Source organism: Sciurus vulgaris (genome assembly GCF_902686455.1).
Source record: "Sciurus vulgaris genome assembly, chromosome: 4".
Classification (NCBI taxonomy): Eukaryota; Metazoa; Chordata; class Mammalia; order Rodentia; family Sciuridae; genus Sciurus; species Sciurus vulgaris.
This window is the reverse complement of record NC_136464.1, coordinates 93,252,167-93,274,304: the sequence shown is the minus strand read 5'-3', so window position 1 is coordinate 93,274,304 and position 22,138 is coordinate 93,252,167. Positions and strand designations below refer to the sequence as shown.

Sequence of the window (22,138 nt, the reverse complement as noted above, 5' to 3'; positions counted from 1 at the left end):
TGGGGAAAGAAAGAGAGCGAGAGTGAGAGTGAAAGAGAGAGAGAGAGTGCTGTATGTGCTATTTAAATTACATATAGGTCTTATTTTTTTCTATGTAAATTGGGGAATAAATATAACAATAGGGTTACATCCTGATAAGACCTTCATAAATTGAAAATTATAAATTGAAAATGCATTTAAGATACCTAACCTACTGAATGTCATTAGCCTCACCTACCTTTCACATTCTTAGAACAATTATATTCACCTACTGTTGGATAAAATCCTCTAATTTTATAATGATGTGTTGAATATCTCAGGTGATTTATTGAATATACTTTTGAAAATGAAAAACAGCAAGGGGCGTCACTGCTTATCATGAACGTACATAGAAGAAGACAGGCAGGTGTTTTTATGGACATGATGGGACATGAAAACAAAACAGCAAAAACAGCAATGAAAAACCTCAGCAATATCCAAAAATGCTGGCATGCTGCCACTCTCCACCATTCTGAGAGCATTGTAAAACATATTGGCAAACTAGGAAAAGATCAAAATTAAAAATATGATTTTTACTGGCATATTGATTTTACCACCATTGTAAAGTCAAAAAATCATAAGCCAAACCATTAATTTGGGGACCGTGTGTGTGTGTGTGTGTATGTGTGTGTGCACATGCACATTTATTATAAGGAATTGTTCCACACAATTATGGAGGCTGACAAAATCTGCAGTGTGGACTGGCAGGCTGGAAACTCAGGAGACTCAGGAGGTGATGTCCAAAGACCATCTAATGGATAACCCTCTCTTGCTTGAGAAGGGCAGTCTTTCCATACTGTTCAGATGTTCAACTGATTGGATGAGTATCACATTATGGAGGTCAACTGACTTTACCCCAAACTCACCAATTTAAAAGTTAATCTCGTACAAAGATACCTTCTAAGTTGACAAATAAAATTAACACTCACACCAGCTTAAAGAATAAAGGGGTTCTATAGATGGTTCAATTTCTCTCCAGTAAAAAGTATTTTAATATACACATAAACCCTGAACCATCCTGCCTAGAATATAGGTGCTATTTCTCTTCCATTTCTTCTACTCCCATCAGCCTGACTTTTCTCTCTGAATGTCTTTGTCTTTTAATCTTGGACAGTGCTTGCTTTTCTATGCTGGGCTGCCAAGGCCATTTAGATCCATGGCTTCCAAAGTTTCTGGTTCCTCATCAATATCAATAAAAAATAGCTTGGAACACATACTCCTACTATTTCAAAATACATAAAAATACCCCCTCCAAATGTCATAAAGCATACATAATAGAAAACCATGAAGAAAGAAACAGTCTTTTAAAATATCTAATTTTGAAGGTCTTATCTCAAGCTCAATACACAATTGGCTAGATGGTCACTCTTAATGACACTCTTAATGAAATTATTTTAATAATTTTAGTTTGACTTCTTGATGAATTTAAATAAATTTTGGCTAACTATATGTCACATATGATTATATCTTTATTGTTTTACTTCCAAAAGTGGCTGATAATGAGCTCTTCTGAGAAGTATAAGAAATGACAGCTTTGACATTTTCTTATTTCCTTGGCATTTCCAGTCCACAGAGTCTTTATCCTTGTGTTAGTTCATTTAAAAGTGTATAATTTTATCTGTAATTCTACTTGTCAGGATAAATTGTGAAAGACTTTGCAATGGGCAAGAAAAAAATTTACTGGGTATCCTGCCTAATGCTACATTTCTTTACCATTGAACCATTCTACAACCCTGAGTTGTAGAAACCTGGTAAGTACACATACAATTCTCTTCTATAAGAAATGAAAATGATTATGTCCAATAACAAGCACTTGATTATTGACCTAAAGATGAGAGCTGCATCTAGTTGTAAATTTGTTTCAGAAAATTTCCCCAATGGCCTATATATGTGTTCTTCGAGTTCTTCTTTGAAGGATTCTGAAAGATAGTAGGTAGAAGGCGAGATGGTTTGGTACCCAGGCTGGGGGAGCAGTTCAGTGCAGGATATCCTGTACTTGTCACCTGACAAAGGAAGCATTCTAAGACAACAATGGGCCATTCCTTCCTGAGATCAACTGGAGTTCTTGTGCCACAGCAGGTATGGATGACATTGCTGGCTAGAGTCAACCATGTGGAGCCCTGACATCAATCAGCAGCCCTCTAATTTCCTACACTTCTACCAGACATACTCAGGCTGCTGGAGGGCAAAGCAGACCTGAGAGACCTGGCTACCCCAGGTAGCCTGCTCAGTAAGCCTCTGTGTCCCATGGGAAGAGACCCCTTTCCCCACCTAGAGATACTGTGTTGACAAATTGAACTGGAGGAAAATAACTAGGTACAGCAAGCACCTGACTCAGAAGGTCTTTTGATCTTTGAGTATCTAAGACTTTTAACCTTACACATCCAGAAACATCAGGACAGACAGGAGAAGGACCCAGACATAGTAGGCAATATGGTCCAGGAAGCCTCTTTGTTCCTGCAGGTATGAGAGTGTCTTCCTTCCTGCTGGAAGTAACTGGGGCTGAAGTGGGGAGTCCTACCACATTTCTTCCCACCAAGAAACCCTCAGGCCTGGCCTGAAGAAATCACTTCTACTTTCTTAAGCAGGAACCTGGAAACGCCAGATAAAGTAACAGATGAAGATAACACTCAGAGATACTGAAAATGGAATTGCATTTGGAACCTCAGCCCAGATGTTGACCTAAACAAGGTGATAGCATACTAAAACAAAAGTATTAATGACAACTCACAGTCTCCTAAAGTAATAGATAATACTCCAGACTATCTGTTGATATTTATTTATCTATCTATATTTATTATTACCCATAACGCCAAGATGTAAGAAAGTCATAATTTGAATAGAAGAAGAAAAGACATCTGACGTGGAGATAAACCGTATGTTGGCATTAAATGATAAGGGTTTGAAAGCGGAGGTCTAATAAATGCTTCAATAATCAATGAAATTTTTTCTTAAAATGAAATAGTATGGAGTCTCAACAAAGAAATAAAAGTAATAATAAAAAATTAAAATAATTGAACTGAAAATATAATAGCATGTTTTTTCTATTAAAAATGGTAATAAACTTTTATTGAAGGGTTTATATCATAAACTAAACATTTTAAATAAAGTGAATAAATTCCTAGACAGACACATGGTACTAGAATTTCTTTCCTTTTTAGTTTTTTTAATTTGTTCTAAGAAGTTACACATGACAGAATGCATTTCGATTCATTGTACACAAATGGAGCCCAACTTTTAATTTCTCAGTTTGTACACAATGTAGTCATACCATTTGTGTGATCATGCATGTACCTAGAGTAATGATGTCAATCTCATTCCATCATCTTTAATAACATGTTTTTTAAGAAACTTGCTGAATTAACTCAGAAGTACAGTGGAGATGTTAGAATATTGAATATTTGAGGATAAGATGTAGATTTATCTTACCTAATTTGAACAACAGAGAAAGATTATGCTGAAAAATATTAATAGAGTCTTAGGGATCTGTGGGACATGTAATGAATGATTTGACATTTGTATCATTGTTATGCAAAAAGAAAAGACAGGCTGAAAGAGTAACCGGAAAAATGATGGCTAAAATTTTCACCAAATTTGGTAAAAGACAAAGTCTCAGACCTGGGCTTGCAAACTTGAACTCAGGCAAAGTCAAATCTATGCCAAACCACATCATAATGAAACTTTTGAAAACTAAACATAAAGAAAATGTCTTGAAAGCAGCCAGAGTGGGAAAAAAACATATTACATATGGGGAAACACCAGAGTTCAGAAGGAAGTGCCAACTATTTTTCAAGTTCTGAAAGAAAAGAAATATCAACCATAAAGTCTATTTATAGCAAAATTACCCTTCAGAAATCAAGTGGGACTAAACATTCTCATATGGAATAAAACTAACAACTTTTTGTTAGCAGATCTATCTATAAAGATGGGCCAAAGGAAGCTCTTCAAACAGAAAGAAGATGATAAAGGGGGAATCTTTGAATACCAGGAAGGAAGAGGAAATCACAGAAAAGAAGCAGAAATAAGGCAGAATGGACTATTTCCTTGAGAGATTTATAAATCTTTTTTTTTTTTTTTTTTTTTTTTTTTTTTTCAGTGCCAGGGATTGAACCTAGGGCCTTATATTTGCAGGGCAAGCACTCTACCGACTGAGCTATCTCCCCAGCCCATAAATCATTTTTGATAAAAAGTAAAAATCTCAGTCACCTTCTGATACCCAAGATATGGTGGGAAGATAAAGGAATGTAAGTGGAAGGGAAGCCTCCACATTTCATCTGGGGTGGTAATATTGCAATATCCACAGGATGCTGTAGGCCCCATTAGTGTCTTGTAATTCTCAGAGAAACCACTACAGAAATGATGCAAAAACATTGAAAATCACTGTGAACATATCAAAATGGAAAACTAAAAAATGGTCAAGACACCCACAGAAAGGCACAAAGGGAAACAAGAACATGAGGAAACAGATAAAAAACAAAAATAAAATTGTCCCAGACTTAAGTGTTAATGTGTCAGTTATTATCTTAAATGTAAATGGTTTAAATACACCAATCAAAAGACAGAGTTCACCTGAATGGGTCAGAAGACATCAACTAATTATGTGCTACTTAAAGGAGACTCACTTAAAATTCAATGAAATACTTATGTTGAAAATAAAAGAATAAATGAAATAAACCCCGAAAACATTTTTTACAAAAGAATTGATTACAGTAATATTTAATAAAATTGTCTTCAGAGGAAAAAAAATATTAGAAACAAAGAGGGACATCACATAATGATAAACTGTTAATCTACCAGAAGACACAATCTCAAATGTGTGTGTTCTACACAAAAAAAAATCCTCAAAATATATGAAACAAAAACTGATAGAGCTAAAAGGAGAAGTAAACCAATCACACGTGTTGAATATTTAACATCTCCCTCTAGGCAAGACAGAAAATCAGAAAGTGTATAGAAGAGCTGAACAATTCAATCAAGAGAAATCAATTGATGTATGTGGGATGTGCCATCCAATAGCTACAGCATATATAGTTTCTTCAAGTGTCTATGAAATGATCACCAAGATACACCATGGTCCCTAATACAAACTTCAATGAATTTAATGGAAGTGAGACCACACAGAGAGCATGTTGTCTTAGAACTAGAACTAAAGCTAGAAATAAATAAAGCAAGCAATAGGATCATCTCTAAACATGGATGTTAAATGACACATTAGTACATAATCATGTGGATCAAAGAGTTAGTCTAAAAGGGAATTTAAAAACACGTATAACGGAATGAAAACACAACATGGAAAAATAAATGAGGTGTAGCAAAAGCAGGGCTGTGAGGAAAATTTATACCACAAAATGCTTCCATTAGAAATAAAGAAAATCCTATTCATAGGTTTTCATCTCAAGACACCAGAAAAAGAAGAGTGAAATAGTTCCAAACAAGGTAGAAGAAGAGAAATAGTGAAAATAACTGCAAACAATTAAAAGAAGGGAAATAATGAAAATAAGAACAAACAAAAAATGAAAGAGAACATCAGTAAAACACAAAGCTGTTTCCTTTAAACATATCAATAAAATAAATAGCCCTCTAGCAATACTGACAGAAATAAAGACACACATCATCAATATCAGAAAAAAAATATGACTGTCATTACAGAACATTCAGTCATTGAAAAAACAATAAAGTTACAATTTCACACTCACTAATATGATAACTTATAAGAAGTGAAGAAATCCTTTAAAAACAACAAGCTACCAAAGCATGTAAAAAGGTAAAGAGGATTCTATCCCATGACCAAATGGGAATGTACATCGAATTGTTTAACATTAAAAAAAAATCAAACAATATAATTAATCATATCAATAAAGTAAAGCAGAAAACTCAAGTGATCAGATCAATCACATTATTTGCCTTATTGGATGATTTTGAGAATGAAATAAATTAGTGAATATGGCTGGTAATAAATATGCTAGCTAGTATTATTTACTCTTTAGGACCACTCTTAAATGGGCCTGATTGTGTTCTCCAGAGAGAGAGGAAGGATTAATTACAAAGGGATATTAAAGAAATATTTTCATGCAGAGATCTCCAAGAGGGAAAGGGAAAACTACCTACAAGCTCCCAACTCTCACCAAATTCTTAGGGCATCCAGAGAGCACACAGCCAACTGACCCATCTGTAGTCTACCAGCAAAATGCAGAGATAGTATCTACCATGAAAACCCAAGGACTTCACCATACCAGAGAGCTGGTCCTGCAGATTGGGAGGAGATAAAGATGGTGATTTGGGTATTATCATTTAACATCATTCCATCTTCTTAGGGATGTCACATGTGTTAGTAGATTTTGGACCCTGGAGAATAGATATCAACAGAGACATTAGGAAAGGTCCAATGGAGTGAAAATACCAACCATTATGTTGGCACCAAGGGATGTGGTAACATAACATCTCAGAACTCCCCAGGGATTTTTAGAATTGGTTCAGGAACTGTGCAGTCAGAGGTGGTAACAGAGGCAAAGAGAAACACTTCAGTTTTGTAAATGCAGCCCCAGTTCTACCCTAGACTGAACTAGCCTGCAGAATTGCAAGTGATACTTTTGATTTGCAATCAAAACTAACCACTTTTCCACTTTTCTGATCAGCTCTGTTTCTATTAGCTTCTCTTCTTACAGGACTCCTTCATTTCCTCTTTTCTTCATATACATTTTTCACTAGAATTGATTGAGTTATTTACTTAATTTCATTTTTGATACTTTACTATTGCTAGTAAGTATGAATCAATTGATTTTTGTATTCTGATCTCATATCATACAGACTTGGCTGAATTTGTCTACAAATTCTAATCATTTTATGTGTAATTCTTGGTATTTAAAATGTATAAGATCATGCCAATGGCAAATATTGATACTTTCCCTTCTTCCTTTCCAATTTGAACACATTTTACTTCATTTTCATGCCTAATTAATTGCCCTATCTGGAACCTCCATTACAATGTTAGAGAAGTTGTTAGAATGAACATCCTTGTCTTATTCCTGATCTTAGTAAAAAGCATCCATTACGCATGATGCTATTGGTGGATTTTGTAGACATGCTTCATCAGGAAGAACTACCCTTCCATTCTCAGTTTATTGACTGTTTTTTATCATGAAAGAGCATTTGATTTTGTGCATTGCTTTTTCTATGACATAAATTATTTGGGTTTTATGCTTTAATCTATTGATATGGTGCATTATGCTTATTTTTATTAGTTAAAATACCTTGCAATTCATGGATAAGCCCCACTTGCTTATGGTGTACAGTTCTTTTTATATGTTGCTGGATTTGGTTAGCTTGTACTTTGGTGAGGATTGCTGTACCTATATTCACAAGATACATTAACCAACAATTTTCTTTCTTTTGACATCTCTGTTTGATTCTAATATCAAGACAATATTGGCCTCGTAGAATAAGTTAGAAAGTGTATGCTTCTCATATATTTTGGAAGAGTTTGTGAAGGATTGTTATCAATTCTCCTTCAGATGTTTTGTAAAATTCCTCAGTGAAGTTTTGTTTTTTTCTTTGGGTGGGTGAAGTTGATTAATGGCTAATTCCATTTCTTTATGTGTTACAGGGCAATTTTAACTTCCCATTTTTTTCATGAGTCATTTTCAGTAGTGCATATCTTTCCAAGATTTTGCCATGTGATTGAGATTGTCTCATCTTTTTGGCATAGAGCTGCTGTAGGATTTCTTCATAAGAAGATTGTTAGTCATATGCTTTCATTCCTATTATTAGTAAGTTGCGTTTTCTCTCTATTATTTTTGGTTGATGTAACTAAATCTTTTTCAATTTTATTAATCTTTTCAGAGAATCTGCTTTTGATTTCATTGATGTTCTCTAAACATTTTCTATTTCATTTGTTTCTATTCTAATCTCCATTGTTTTCATTCTTTTGCATTCCGAGCTCGCTATAGTTGTCTTTTCTAATTTTTAAGGTGGAAGTTTAGGTTATTGATTGGAGACTTCTGATGTTTGCTTCAGCTTTATCCCATCAATTGATACATCATATTTTCATTTGCACTCATCTCTACCTATTTTCTAACTGCCCTGTGATTCCTTCTTTGATCCATTGGTTATTTAGGAGAGTGTCATTTAATTGTCACATCATTGTGAATTTCCCACATCTTCTCCTGTTATCAATTTCTAATTTTATTTCATTGTGATTTTCTAATTTACTTTGAATGATTTCATCCCTTTGTAATTACTGAATATTTTTTATGACCTGATAAATGCTTTACTCTGGAGGATGTTTCAAGCACATTTGAGAAGAATGTACAAACTACAGTTCTTGATTGGAGTTATTTATAAGTACCTGCTATGTCTAGTTGGCTTATAGTGTTGTTGAAGTCTTCTTTTTCCTGTATATCTATTTGTCATGCCCATTACGTAAAAAGATGTGTCAGTGTTTCTATCATTGTTGAATTATCTAGTTTTTCTTTGTTTCTTTAGGTTTTATTTCATGTATTTAGGAGTTGTGCTGTGAGGTACATGTGTATTTGTAAATTTTACGTCATTGATAAAATGACACTTTTATCATAAAATAGTCTTCTTTGTCTATAGTAACAATTTTGTCTGAAGTCTATTTTGTCTGTTATTTGTGAGAACACTTTCACTCTCTTTCGGTTACTATTTCCATAATATAACTTTCTGCACACATTTATTTTCAACCTATTTATTTATTGTTGTTTATTGAACCTAAGCATGTCTCTCCTAGGCAATACCTAGTTGTCTTATGTGCTTTTTAAAATCTATTTGGTTAACTTCTGCCTTTTATTTATTTTCCCCTCATTTTTATTGGTGGATTATAATTTTACACAATCATGGAATTTGTTGTTATATATTCATGCATACAATATAACAATGAAATTTGGTCAATATCAGTCAGCAGCAATCCCCCATTCCCTTACCCCTCTCATCCTCTACTGATCTAATCTCTGCCTTTTTTATTGAAACATTACAATTATTTGTTTATGTAATGACTGATGACTTTTTTTGCTTCTGAATTCCTTCATTACTACCCTCTTCTGTGCCAAATATATATTTTTTCATTAGGTCATCTTATTCTTCTTGTGTTTGATTTTATTATGTCTTATCGAGTTATTTTCTTAGTGGTTGTCCTAGGGATTAAAATTAATAAACTAACTTAAAACAATATAGTTTGAGTTTACAAATATGAAAAAAAATTAGGGAAGGTTTAATGGATCCTGGTAGTAGTTGTACAATGATATGAATGCATTCAATCCTACTGAACTTAACTAATTTGAATTAATGTGATATGGCAACTTTGCCAAACAGTTCAGACCCCTTTCCTGGGTGTGTAGCAAACAGCCTTCTGATGTTGTTGATGCGGTTGGTTAAGTGACTTCTTTATAAAGTCTCTATTCTTTATGTAGAGACTGAAAACTCTACTGAGTTGACATCTTGGACAGCTTAGGACTGGAAGTAGATTTCCTTAAATGTTTGAATCAAGTCGTCAACCTTTTGCCAAATTATGTTGGGCATGCCTTCAAAGCTCTGGCATCTTATGACCCTTACCTTCTCTTTCTGATTGCACAGCTTGTTAAGGTCTGCTGGAGGTGAGAGACAGGTCCTTTTCAGGTCTTCCCTGGGCATGCAGATAGCCCTGCCCAGGCACTGGCCTTCTTAGTTCTCAGAAATGTGTCAGAGCTTTCCAAAGCTCTTCTGACCCAGATTTTCTTTTGAAATTTTTTAGCTGTTTTTGCATTTGCCACAGCTGTCGTTCCTACCTTAGGTTTCTTGGATGCCAAATAATTGCAATTAATGTTTTTCAACAAATACCCTGGGGATGGGATTCTATGCACTGAGTTAACCTTGAACCGGATCAAAAAAATAAATAAATAAATAAAAATGAAAAGCTTTGTTATTGGAACTTTGTCAGAGAGCTATCAAGTCAAGTAGCAACAATTTCTCAGAATGTGGGGTTTTGGAGAGCTCCGAAACTATTCTTTTACCTGATGTGTGTTAAGCACCTGTTTCCCACATGCACCATGACCCTGTATCTTCTGGTTTTCAAGGCTACAGTAGACCTGAATGTAGAAGGATGGGAACAGGGCAAATTACGATGCTCCAAAGCTTGCCATTTTGATTGAGCTTTAGACATTTTTTAAAATAAATAATCCTTGGGGAGTTTCAAGCCTTTAGGTAATTTCCAAAGTTCTGAAAAATGTTGATTTTGACATATTTTGCCAATATTCTAGTCTGCCTTAGGAGGAACATACATAGGTGATCTTTCTCCATCATTTTGGACATACTTTTTATGAGGGATGTTTTATAATAATAAAAATATTACTTTATTAGGAAGAAATTGTAGTCATTAATATGAGTTTCAAAATACATGAAACAAAACTGAGTCAATTGAAAGAGTAATGGAGAAAAATCATAATAATATTCAAGATTTCTAAACACTGTACTTTCAGCAATTCATAAAGCAATGAGATAAAATGCATTAAGAATATTTTGATTTGTATAGAACGAGAAGTGGGATAACTGGGTCAAATGGTGGGTCTATTCCAAACTTTTTGAGGAATCTCCACACTGCTTTCCAGAATGATTGCACCAATTTGAAACTCTACCAGCAATGTATGAGTGTACCTTTTCCCCCACACCTTGCCAACACCCACTGTTGCTTATATTCTTGAAAATATCCATTCTAATTGGAGTGAGATGAAATCTTAGGGTAGTTTTGAAAAAAAAAAAAAAAAATTTTCCAATTAAACACTCTATGCTTGCTAGTTATTAAAAAAAAAGATTTTTTTAACAATTGGAAAAACACAGTCAATACACTTGATTGAATGAATTTTCCTAGGCTAATTCATCCAACAGTTGCTGAGTACATTTTGTTTAAAAGCACACACAGGATGTTTATCAAGAGAGACAGGAGAGTGAGACAGACATTATTACCTCATGTACATATATGACTGCATGACTGATGTGATCCTACAATATGTACCATCAGAAAAATGAGAAATTACACCTCATTTATATATGATTTATCAAAATGTATAAATGCATTCTACTGTCATGTACAGCTAATTAGAACAAATAAAAATAAAAAGAGAGACCATCTGTAGGATCCCAAGTATTAATAAATATATAAAAATTAAAATAAAAAAATATTGAACCACAGCAGGATTAATTAGATAGAAAAATCTTTGGAAAAAACTTTAAATAGTTGACAATTAAACAACAGCTTAAAAATAATTCCTGGTTAGAGAAGGGAATTTATAAAATGTTTTCACTTTTGTAACAATGAAAATATAATGTATCAATATTTGTGGATGCAGCAAAAGTAGGAGTTGAGCAAAATGTATACCTTTAAATGACTATGGTACAAAAGAAGAAAGATATAAAACAAATCTTAAAAGTAACTTTAAAAAGTTGGAAAAGGGAGAGGAGCCAAGTAAAGCCAAAAGTAGTAGACAGAGGGACATAGTAAAGAACAGAAATCAATCAAACAGAAAATAAGCACACAGTAGAGAAAACAAAGTCAAGATATGTCCTTTGACAATATTAATAAAATTAGGAATTTTCTGGCAAGACCAGAAAGAAAAAGAGAGTCAGTACAAATTACCAATATCAGGAATAATAAAGATACTATCACTATAAGTCCTAAAATCATCAAAAAGATAATAAGAGAACTTAATGAATAATATTACACTATTTAATTTGATGAAATGGAAAAATTATGTAGAAAATACAACTTGCCAAAAGCAACAAGAGATAAAATAGGAAATCTAAATATATTCATATGTACCTTTGAAAATTGAATTAATCATGAAAAATTCCCACTAAGAAATTTGAGTCTAGATAGACTCACTGATAAATTCTGTCAAACATACAAAAAAGAAACTTACTCAAACTTTTATTGAAAATGAATGTGAGAAAACTTACCAAGTGTTGAGGTCAGTGTAACCCTGATACCCAAACCAAAGAAAAACATTACAAGAGAAGGAAACTACCATGTCCCTTCTAACACAGACACAAAATTCTTAACAAAACCAAAGGAAATTAATCCAACAATATATAAAAAATATAACCACAATCAATGTGGTTCTACCCTGGGAATTTGGATTCATTAATATTTAAAAATTAATCCATGTAATTCATCACATTAACAGAATAAAAGAACATTATTCTGACAGATTCAGAGAAACCTCTGACAAAATTCAACTATCACTTATGATTTGAAATTGGACTCTCAGCAAAATAGAAACAGTAGGTAAGGACATCAATATGAAAAAGGGCTAATGTGATATTTAATGGTGAAATGTATCTGTTCTTGTTAATTCGAGTCAACACTGTTCAGGAGAACCTATCATGAACAATAAGGCAGTTAAAATAAATATTTAGCAAAAAAGAATGGATAAAAAAGGAAACTATAATGATCCATTATTATTCATGATAGTAAATGGATATTGCTTAAAAACTAGAGGATCAGATATAGTTTTATGGAGAGTAATTTGGGATACCTATCAAAATTTAAATGTGCATATCATTTGACTGTATTTACTTATTTATTTTTATTTTTAAAATTGATATATAAAAATGGTACAAATTTATGGAGTATTATGTGATATTTCAATAAAAATTCCATGTCTAAAAGTTTTTCCCAGAGATATACTTGGCACACATGGGAAATGATGTACGTACAAGAATATCATTGTTCTTTCTCTAACTTCAGCTCTTTAAATCTAGCAAATGTTTGGAAGCAAGCTAAATATTCATTGCCATGAAACCATCTAAAATATATTAGGAGATAATCTGCAGCTGTAAAAAAAAATAGCAATAGGCACCTCAATGTGTTCTGATATGGAACAATCTGTGAGACATTTTTATAGTTTAAAAAACTCCAGTTGAAAAATAGTGAATAGATTCTGGCTCACTTCTCATTGAACTATGCACATCTAGTCCAATTTCACATCAAGACTCTCTAAGATCTTTGGTAGAAACATATTCTCTCTCCATCCCTGCTCTCTTCCCCATATATTGTAATGCATACTTAAAAGATGAATGAATGAATTAATGCTATAAATCCCATTTTATTTCTTCTCCCACAGGGTTCTGAAATGTTTCTGCTTCATTGTTCACAGTCAACCAGCAACTATACTTTGTGTACTTCACAGCTCACGGCAACCAATGCTGTGCAAAGGTAGTGTGACCACTAGCCAAAGGGCAAGATGCCCTTCTGTTTTTGGCTTAAGTATGACATGGAAATGTGATGTCCTACATGACATTTCTTTTCTGTGCTTTTGTTCATGCATCTGCTCAATGGGTAAAATGACACCCCAGGGAGAAAATATAGAACCCAGTGAATTTTTTTCTTAAATTTCTGATTTCAGATTATGTGCTAAGTACTTTTTTTTTCTTTTATTTATCTTTTAGTTTTTACAGACTGCATTTTGATTCATTGTACACAAATGGGGTACATCATTTCGTTTCTATGGTTGTACATGATGTAGATTCATACCATTCGTGTACAATTCAGAATGCTCTTTGAAGAAACAAAGTACCACTTCTCAGTTTGTTGGGCTGATTAATCCACCTTTTAAATTAAATTTTGTTTTCTTTATTGCTTAGGGTTTCATTGTAAACCACAAGTGAAACAACTCTTTGCATTGAAAACTCACCCCGTATTCATTCCAATAAAACCAGTACCTGGATGCATTGACTGTTCACTACTGTTAGGTGAAATGTTGGGCTCGGTACAATGGGAATGTCAAGGTAAGTGAGGAAGACATAAGCTCAGTTCACAGAAAAACTTCTAGTAAGAGAAAGGCTCATGACCTAAATAAAGGCAGAATCTGACAGCTGTAAGAACAGTCAAAGGTACAGGAAACCTCCACTACTAATGTGAAGAGAAGGACTTGAACTCCATTGAGGGGAAGTTCAGACAATGGAGGACCTGAGCTCAGCCTCACAGTTAGACAGGCTTCAGGAGGGCAGCTGAGTATCAGGGCAAAGGGAACATATCACAAAAGAAAATCATGAAGTGTATTCAGGATCTAGTACTTTGGAATACATTGTTGTTGTTGTTGTTATTATTATTATTATTATTATTATTATTATTATTATTATTATTATTATTATTTTGGCACCAAGGATTAAACTCAGGGATATTTAACCACTGATCCACATTCCCAGCCCATTTTTTAATTTTATCTGTGTTTTTGAGATATGGTCTTGCCAAGTTGCTTAGGGTCTCACTAAGTTGCTGAGGCCAGTCTTGAACTTGTGATCCTCCTACCTCAGTCTCCCAAGATGCTGGGATTACCGGAATGCACCACTGTGCCCAACACATGGAACATTTGAATAGATATCTGGTCAGGGTTTGTGTAGGAGAGAACTGAAAGATAAAGATAAAATGGACAGGGTTTTAGGTGGAGACTTCTTTCAACTTTGTGAAAAGCACTTAATTAGATCTATGACATACAAAACTAGGAGAAAAGATTCCCAATGATGAACCATCTTTGTTGTGTTTTCTCCCATGCCACCAGTAAGTTTAAGCACCAAAAGGGAGAGAAAATAAAATACTTCTTGTGATCCTCATTGTGTACAGTTGGCGTTCAACAAGTGTTTGTCAAACCATTAGAGAAATAGAAACAAAAGTTGCAAGTCAGAGATCTGCTGCTTAGTGTCATACTGTGTCACTGAACAAGCTGTCACCACTGCAATCCAGAGTTCTCCCAAAAGTGGGCAAAGAAAGGATGAGTGGCAGAGTCAATTTTAAAGGGAGAAGTTTGATTATAACATATTGTCTTCAAATACAGTACTGCAGAAGAAGGGTCCATGTTTGAGAGGAAATACACTGAGCATCCTGGAGCTTTCAGGATTGCTTTGCCGATGTCACTTTAGAAATTGGACTTGAACAGGAGGAGGCCAGAGGAGCTCCATGCTGTTCTGTTCTCCACATCCTGGTTAAAAGGAAGCAAATGACTGTTGCTTCATAGAATACAGTCATCCTTCATATCTTCGGGGGATTGTTCCAGGATCCCTGCAGATACCAAAAATCTGCAGAAGCTCAAGCTGTTTATAGGAAGTGGTATAGTGTTTGTATATAACCTACATCTTCCCAAATGCTTTAAATCATCTCTAGATTACTTATAATACCCAATACAAGGTAAATATTATGCATATAGTTGTTCACTGTATTTTTAGGGAACAATAAAAAACTTCGTGTATGTTCAGTCCAGAGCACACAGATATGGATGCCTGATTATACTATTTTTCCCAGTAATAATAACCACTTTAGTATCTTTCATATCACTAGAGCTTTGTGGCTTTTAAAAGTTCTTTTGTAACGTTATTTCATGAATTTTCATGATCTACTATTTGTAGTAGCAAGGGGAAGAATTGTTTTCACTTGGTTTGACCATGAAGAAGTTGAGGTCTAAAGGAATTTCATGGCTTTTCTAAAATACAGTTGCCAAATGGAGAAGGTGAGATTCATCTTAGGTTTTTATTTATTTAATAGTCAAAAAAATCTAAGTATCTTCTACATTAAAGGCATTTATAAGAGGCTGCAAAGCCTCAGAGTCCAGTGGGAAGATTCTAGTTCATACAACTGGAGGACAGAAGTAATGTGTTGGATATTTCCAGACATATATGCATAAAAATATTAGATAAAAAAATAAAATTTTTTCCAGACACATAGCTGAGCTTTGTGAAAGAAAGAAAAATCCCTGTATGCCAGGAATAAAAAATAACCTAAAACTAGAAAAGTAAACTTGTGGTCAGATGTTTTAATTGATAAGAAAGTGAAATCTGGATGCAGGTTCTAGCAGCTAAAGATGGGAATCAGATGCCTTTGCAGGATGGAAGATAGGGTGGAACATCTGCAGAAAGCTGAAACCTGGGGTGGAATGTTCCACCCAAAGTCTGAAATCTGAAAAGGCGGTTGTCCTTCCGTAAAGGGAAAATCATAGCATAGAAGTGATAAGGAAGCCCATTGTCAGCCTAGATCTCTCAGAGGTAAAAAAGAAAAAAAAAAAAAAAACATGTATCCTATATGGTATCAAAATATCAGAACTGTACCATGTATAGGGGTGGCATAGAGTTCAAGTGCATGGTATGGGGATTCCTAAGAAATGAGCATGAAACCAGACCAGACCTGGGCAGGTGCCCTGCAGTAGTGAAAGCCGAGCCACCCTTACAGAACCTTCCACAGTGCAGGTGCCTGGAGAATCCATAGATAAAGAAATCCTTTACAAGATGAACTTTAAAACATAATTATGAATTCCCAAAAACCTGTCAGCTATGAGTAAGAATCAGCAGATACAAACACCAAAGAAATAGTACACATGACCTTGAAAGAGCGGAGTACCCAAATGAGAATAAAAGCAAGCATATTTCAATGCATTAAAGAGATGAAGAAAGGACTGGAAGTCTAAATGGAGTAATAAAGTGTATGTAGAAAAACAAAACAAATAACTGAAAATTAAGCAAACTGATTTTCCAGAAATAAAAATTTGATAATCAAGATAAATGAAAAGATAATGTACCAACAGGCTGGACTTAACTCAAGAAAGAATGAATGTTGGTTGATTGAATGAGGAAACTATCCAGAGATAGATAACAGGAACCAACATGTTAGATATATGGAGTAGACAATAAGAATATCCAAAGTACACCTAATGCGAGTTCTGAGCATAGACAAAAGCAAGCATGTGGGAGGGGCTTTATGAAAGTTGCTGTACCTGAGAACTTTTCTGACATCATAAATCCTTAGTTGACTTTGTATCCCAAGTCTTGAGAATAGCGAACACAAATCTAAAAATAGCACGATGGTAGTTATACCATAGAACACTTCAAACTAGCAGATATGAAGAGGAGACAGATGGTTAAAGGACGAAGGAAATGAGTTGCATGGTTGACCCACAAAGGAAGGAGAGAGCAGCCTCCAGGGGATGTTGGAAACAAGCTGTATTAGTCAGGTTTCATTACCTCTCTTTTTAATACCCAATGTCAAACATCATTGATTAACAATGATTAATTCACTATCATGAATCATTTTGAAAGAAAATCCTTGTTTAGTTTGGGGTTGGTGGTGAATATGATGTTCTTTGTAGGTAATATTACATAAACGGGTAGCAGCAGAATGTTTAAACTGTTTCTTTGCTATGTAGGGATGCCTCATTAAAAAGGAAAACTATTTCTTATAAGTATGTAGATTCCTAGAACATGAAAACAATGGTATTTGAGGTGGAGGATTGTAGGGAAGATTATGTTTACAGTAAGAGCGATTTCTTAGCATACTTAAGAGGAATGACAAGGGAAGACATGACAGGATTTGACTGAAATCTCATCTACTCTTACAAGGAGATACTAGTTTGGCCCTGTTCATTCTCCCCTGGCTTCCTGCTGGGCTCATGGCAGATGCTGGGTTCTTAATCCAGAAGTAAGAGTAAAAAATATTCTTCTAGCTGTGAGAAGTTGCAATGTCAGAGGTGGACAGCATCGCTGAACCCCCATTATGTATTAGAGATTTTTCATATATGAGTCTAAAGGAAAAGAATTCAAAGACCATTATGAATTTAACTATTTTAAAAGTGAGGAAATGGGATTCAGAAAAGTACCTTGGCCAGAGCCCTGAGTAGAGAGAGATGCTTGAAGGCAGTAATGTGGAGTTCCTGCTATCACCTCACTGAGTTGAGTCCCCTGCCATTGGCAGTGTGGTGTGTGCCCCTCCAGCCAGCCACCACTTCTTCATGAGGCAACTAGTGGATACAGCCAGTGGAGCTCAGGGCAGGGGCCAGGCCTGGCTCCTCCATACCCTCGCTGTGTGGGCTCCAAAAATCAATCAACCTCTTGCTGCCTTGTCCTCCTCATCTGTGAAACGGGGATCAAATTACTTCACTGCAAATCTTTCTGCCCAACTGAAGTTTTGATGAGTAATCATATAAGGGAGGGTTGTGTCACCTCGGGGCAGACCCATTTATTATGGAGCAGGTCCACCTTTCTTCTTTCCTCCACATTCTGCAAAAGAACTTTAAAAAAAAAAAAGTAAAATAAGCTAAGGGGGAAATTTTTCAGAATTTCATTGTATAATATTTAATAATTCCAACCTAATTTAATCTAAAACCCTTTATCTTAGTTAATAATGTCAGATTACTCTGAGAAAAACTGACTTGGTTTTGGCACTGGCATAATTTCCAAGAGCTTAACCAGACTTAGTTCTTTTATTTCCTACATAAAAGGGATTATGTGCAAAGTGACATTTCAGATTACCATAGTTTCCAAACACCTATAGGGCTCTGAGGTTTAGTCATTTCTCTAGGGAGCATGTGGGGAATAACTTAAACAATTCCAAGCCAACTTCAGCTTGCTATGACATTTCCATATATTAGTACTGCATAAATTTGTATGTTTCTCTATAAAACTAAGACTAAGAGTTAAGCACAGAGCAGTGTTACTAATCTTTAGAAATATTAACAGATACTCATAAGAGTCATTAGATTGAATACTTAGTCATTGTTCTATGTGGGGCGAGGTAAATACTGTCTTTCTGGGGTTAATTCAGAACCTACAGGGACATATATGCACATTTGTCTCTTTAGTATCTACAGGGGATTGGCTCTAAACCCTGGCCAGAATAACAAAATCTGAGGATTTTGATGTAATATTTACATATAATCCATACACATCCTCCTATGTACTTTAAATCATCTCTAAATTATTTATAATACTTAATACAATGTAAATGCTGTGACAATAGTTGCACTGTTTAATTTAGGAAGAAAAAAATGTCTGTACATATTCCATACAGATGCTATTTTTTCCCAATATTTTCCATCCAGTCGACTGAATCTGTGGATGTAGAACTTATGAGACATTAGTTGTTGACCATAGACAGATCATATTAATCCAAGGTACCCCAAGAACAAGCTGCTTTAAGAGGAAAACATGAGATTAGAATTTTGAGGGGAATTGTCTGCGAGTGATTTTGGTCTGAGGACCAATTTTTGCAAGTGGCATCTGAATCTTTACTGGATACCACAGATTCTTTCAAACTTTTAACATACTTGATGGAAGTGTTGATTGTGCGCCAGAGCGGGTTGTGAAGACCAATGGGCACCAGACTTGTAGAAGACCCAGAAGCCTACAGATGGGATGATGGGTGGGGGCTGGGCAGCGGCACTCTCGTGAAGAGGACAGCCAAGTCTCTGTGCTGGCAATACCATAACCAAAGTGAGAAGTGCTTCCAAGAGACCACAAAAGTTTGAAGTTTTCTATGAAGCAGCCCGATTTTTAAATATTGGTATTGATGGCAAAACCACAATACTTTTAGCACTGTTCACTGTTTAGGGCCAAATAAAGCTAGTTAGCTACCTCTGGATGTTATTCCTGTCCCCAAACAGTTGACTTCCATCAACTACTTTCATCATTGCTAACTGGTGACCATGAGACCTCTGAGTAGAGATGCTGCACATGCATTTGAACACGTGAGGACTCACTTGTGGTTCTTATATGCTGACATAGCTGCATCATTTCATAAAGAGAGAAATTCCATTTTTAAGTAAGAGAAGGCATTCTGATCCGAACATATTATTCGAGGGAACCAAACTCAAAATGAATATACTTCAGGAATCCAGTCAAACACTCTGCTGTGCAATATTTTTACTTTTTCCTTCTTCCTTCCACAGAAGCCCATAATGCATTATTTAAACTCTCAATCTGTCCATTCTAAGAACTTTTTCTTTAACAAAAGATAGAGAGAGGGAAGTTTGGAGTCCTTATTATGTTATGGGGCGCAACTTAAGAACAGACCGATCACCACTGAGAAGTCCAAATTTGAGAGTCTTTATTAAGCTGGCCAGCTGACTGTCTCACACAATGCCCCAAAAAATAGTTATTGGGAGAACAGCCCCGACCACAGGGTTGTAGGGGTTCTTATACCAAAAATCACATTAATCATAAGTGTCTGTTGCTATGATTTGAAATTACACATTAACATCATGAGATCATCCACAGAGGGGGAAGTGGGTCAAAATGACCCTTACCTATGTACAAACTAAAGAATGGTTACTAACATCCACACAATCACTGTTCACATGGTATATTGTTTAGGAGCAATGGGAATCAAAAGAGAGCAATTCTTTACTACATAGGAGTTGCCATTGTATATTATTAAACAAGTCACACCAAGTAACTGATGATGGGCACAGAGGTGGGGTATTCCCATGGGAGAAGCTTATTTCCTACATAACATGGAGTCTCAGAACAAAATAGAGTCTATTTAGTCATTTCCTGTAGAGTCTGGCCTATAACATTCTCATGGAGCCAGATCTGTCAGCCCTTCACAATTAGAAGATGGTTTCCTATGCATTTCTGTTATCTCCCTCTGTGAACAAGCAGATAAAGACAAAAGGAAAGGCAGAATCCCCCATCAGCAAGTCCATCAGTCCAGAATGAGACATATGTCTCCTAAACTGCAGTCCAACCCACTGTGGCAATCCTGGGATTCTGGTGGCCTTGGCTCACCATCTTTCAGTGACTATGCCTGCCAGTGTGGCCAAAGCAGACAACTATGTTGAAGGACATTGCACACATCCGCCAGCACCAGTTAGGCCAGCAAGTATCTGTAATCTTGTGTGGGGGATGCAAAGAAGCAAAAGATTCAGCAATGTGATCAGGAAAAAATATCTTTTTTCATTCTGCTGCTTATTTAGGTACACTGGGCAGAATACCCTGGGAGGTCATAGCACTTTCCCACAACTCACAAGCTAATAAACAGTAAATGCTCTTGAAGGACTCTTACACATATTCCCAAAGGCAAGTCTAAGTGAGGCAGAGAAAAACAGAAGGCATTGCCTGTGCCTCCTTTGAGACTGGAAGACCACCCTGGTCTCATGGAAACACAGCTGGTCAAGGTCTCTGGGCCTCTAAGTTAGAGGTGAGGAAGGGCAATTTGCAAGATGGCAGCAGTTTGATGTTAGCTATTCTGTCAAGGGAGAATATTTGCTGAATTGATGCTGTCTTTCTTTTTGAGTAACACCATTTCCTGCCTTGAGAAGCTATGGGTGTAAAAGAGAGTTCAGAAATATTTCAAAGTAGTGATAGTTTATTTGGGTGCAAGTGAAACCAGAATATATATTCATATTTGAAAACCACAAACCTGATTTGTTAGTCTTATTTTGAATTTGTCTGTGATTTGGGCACTCACTATATAACATTGCAACTGAATGTAGATATTGACAGAGACCTCTGAGAAACCTAGGCTATCCAAATATGTTCTAAGACTTTCTTAATGAGAGCTAATGGGGATTTAGACTAGCAGAAACTGCTCATGATCTAACCAGTTTCTCCAGGAAATAGATTTACTGAAAGGCGCTCTAGATGGTTGCTTATTCTCTGTGTTGCTTAGACATCTTTCCTCTTTTGGTTTTCACAGGGAAAATCCAATGATACTAATATTTCATTTAAGACTTAGCTACCTTATAGAGAATCAATAGCAGATTTAATCACAAATGACAATATTATCAGTCTTTGCTTAAATAGTGGACTTTGCATAAGAGCTAGCTATTCATGCATAGGTCTACCTTTATTTGAGTAAATGGGAAAATATAAAAAATGGATTTTAAGGTCTTCAGAGGATTAATGCAGGGACAGGAATAGAAAGATTTGTGCTTATTTAGGTTATTTCTGAGCATGCTTTTAAGAGCAAATGCCCAATCTTTGGAAAAAGCCCTTACTCAGGGGGATTTTAATATCTTGTGGTTTCAATCTCTCACATTCTACTTGCCTAAGTCCTCATTAGGGTCTCAAGTTTCCCAGTCACCAGACAGCTACTACAGCTCAGATTTAATCAGCAGCAGATGCCCCTGACGAGGAAGGAAGGGCCATCCCTGCCCTCTGGTAGCCCTCTCATTAATGAAATATTCACCAAGAAAACAGTGTTCAAATGCAAACAAACAGCATGGACCATATCCTTGCTCCACTTCTAACCTCCTATGATCTTTGGCTTCTGTTCAGTAATGGCATTTATTTTTACTTCATTAAAAATGTGAGAGATGGAATTTCATTTAGGTCTAAAGTTCAAAGATTTACAGCACTGATATAGCAGAGAGAGTTG

At 35.4% G+C, this 22,138-nt stretch overlaps 1 long non-coding RNA gene across 1 annotated transcript in view; it reads right to left on the bottom strand.

Annotated features, from left to right (window-relative positions):
- Positions 1–22,138, bottom strand: part of LOC306659824 — a 96,054-nt gene that overhangs the window by 35,261 nt on the left and 38,655 nt on the right. The window contains exons 2-3 of the long non-coding RNA XR_013763461.1: positions 14,315–14,413; positions 6,225–6,264 (exon numbers count right to left, since the gene is read on the bottom strand). This is a non-coding gene — a long non-coding RNA (uncharacterized lncRNA). The remainder of the gene's footprint in view (positions 1–6,224; positions 6,265–14,314; positions 14,414–22,138) is intronic.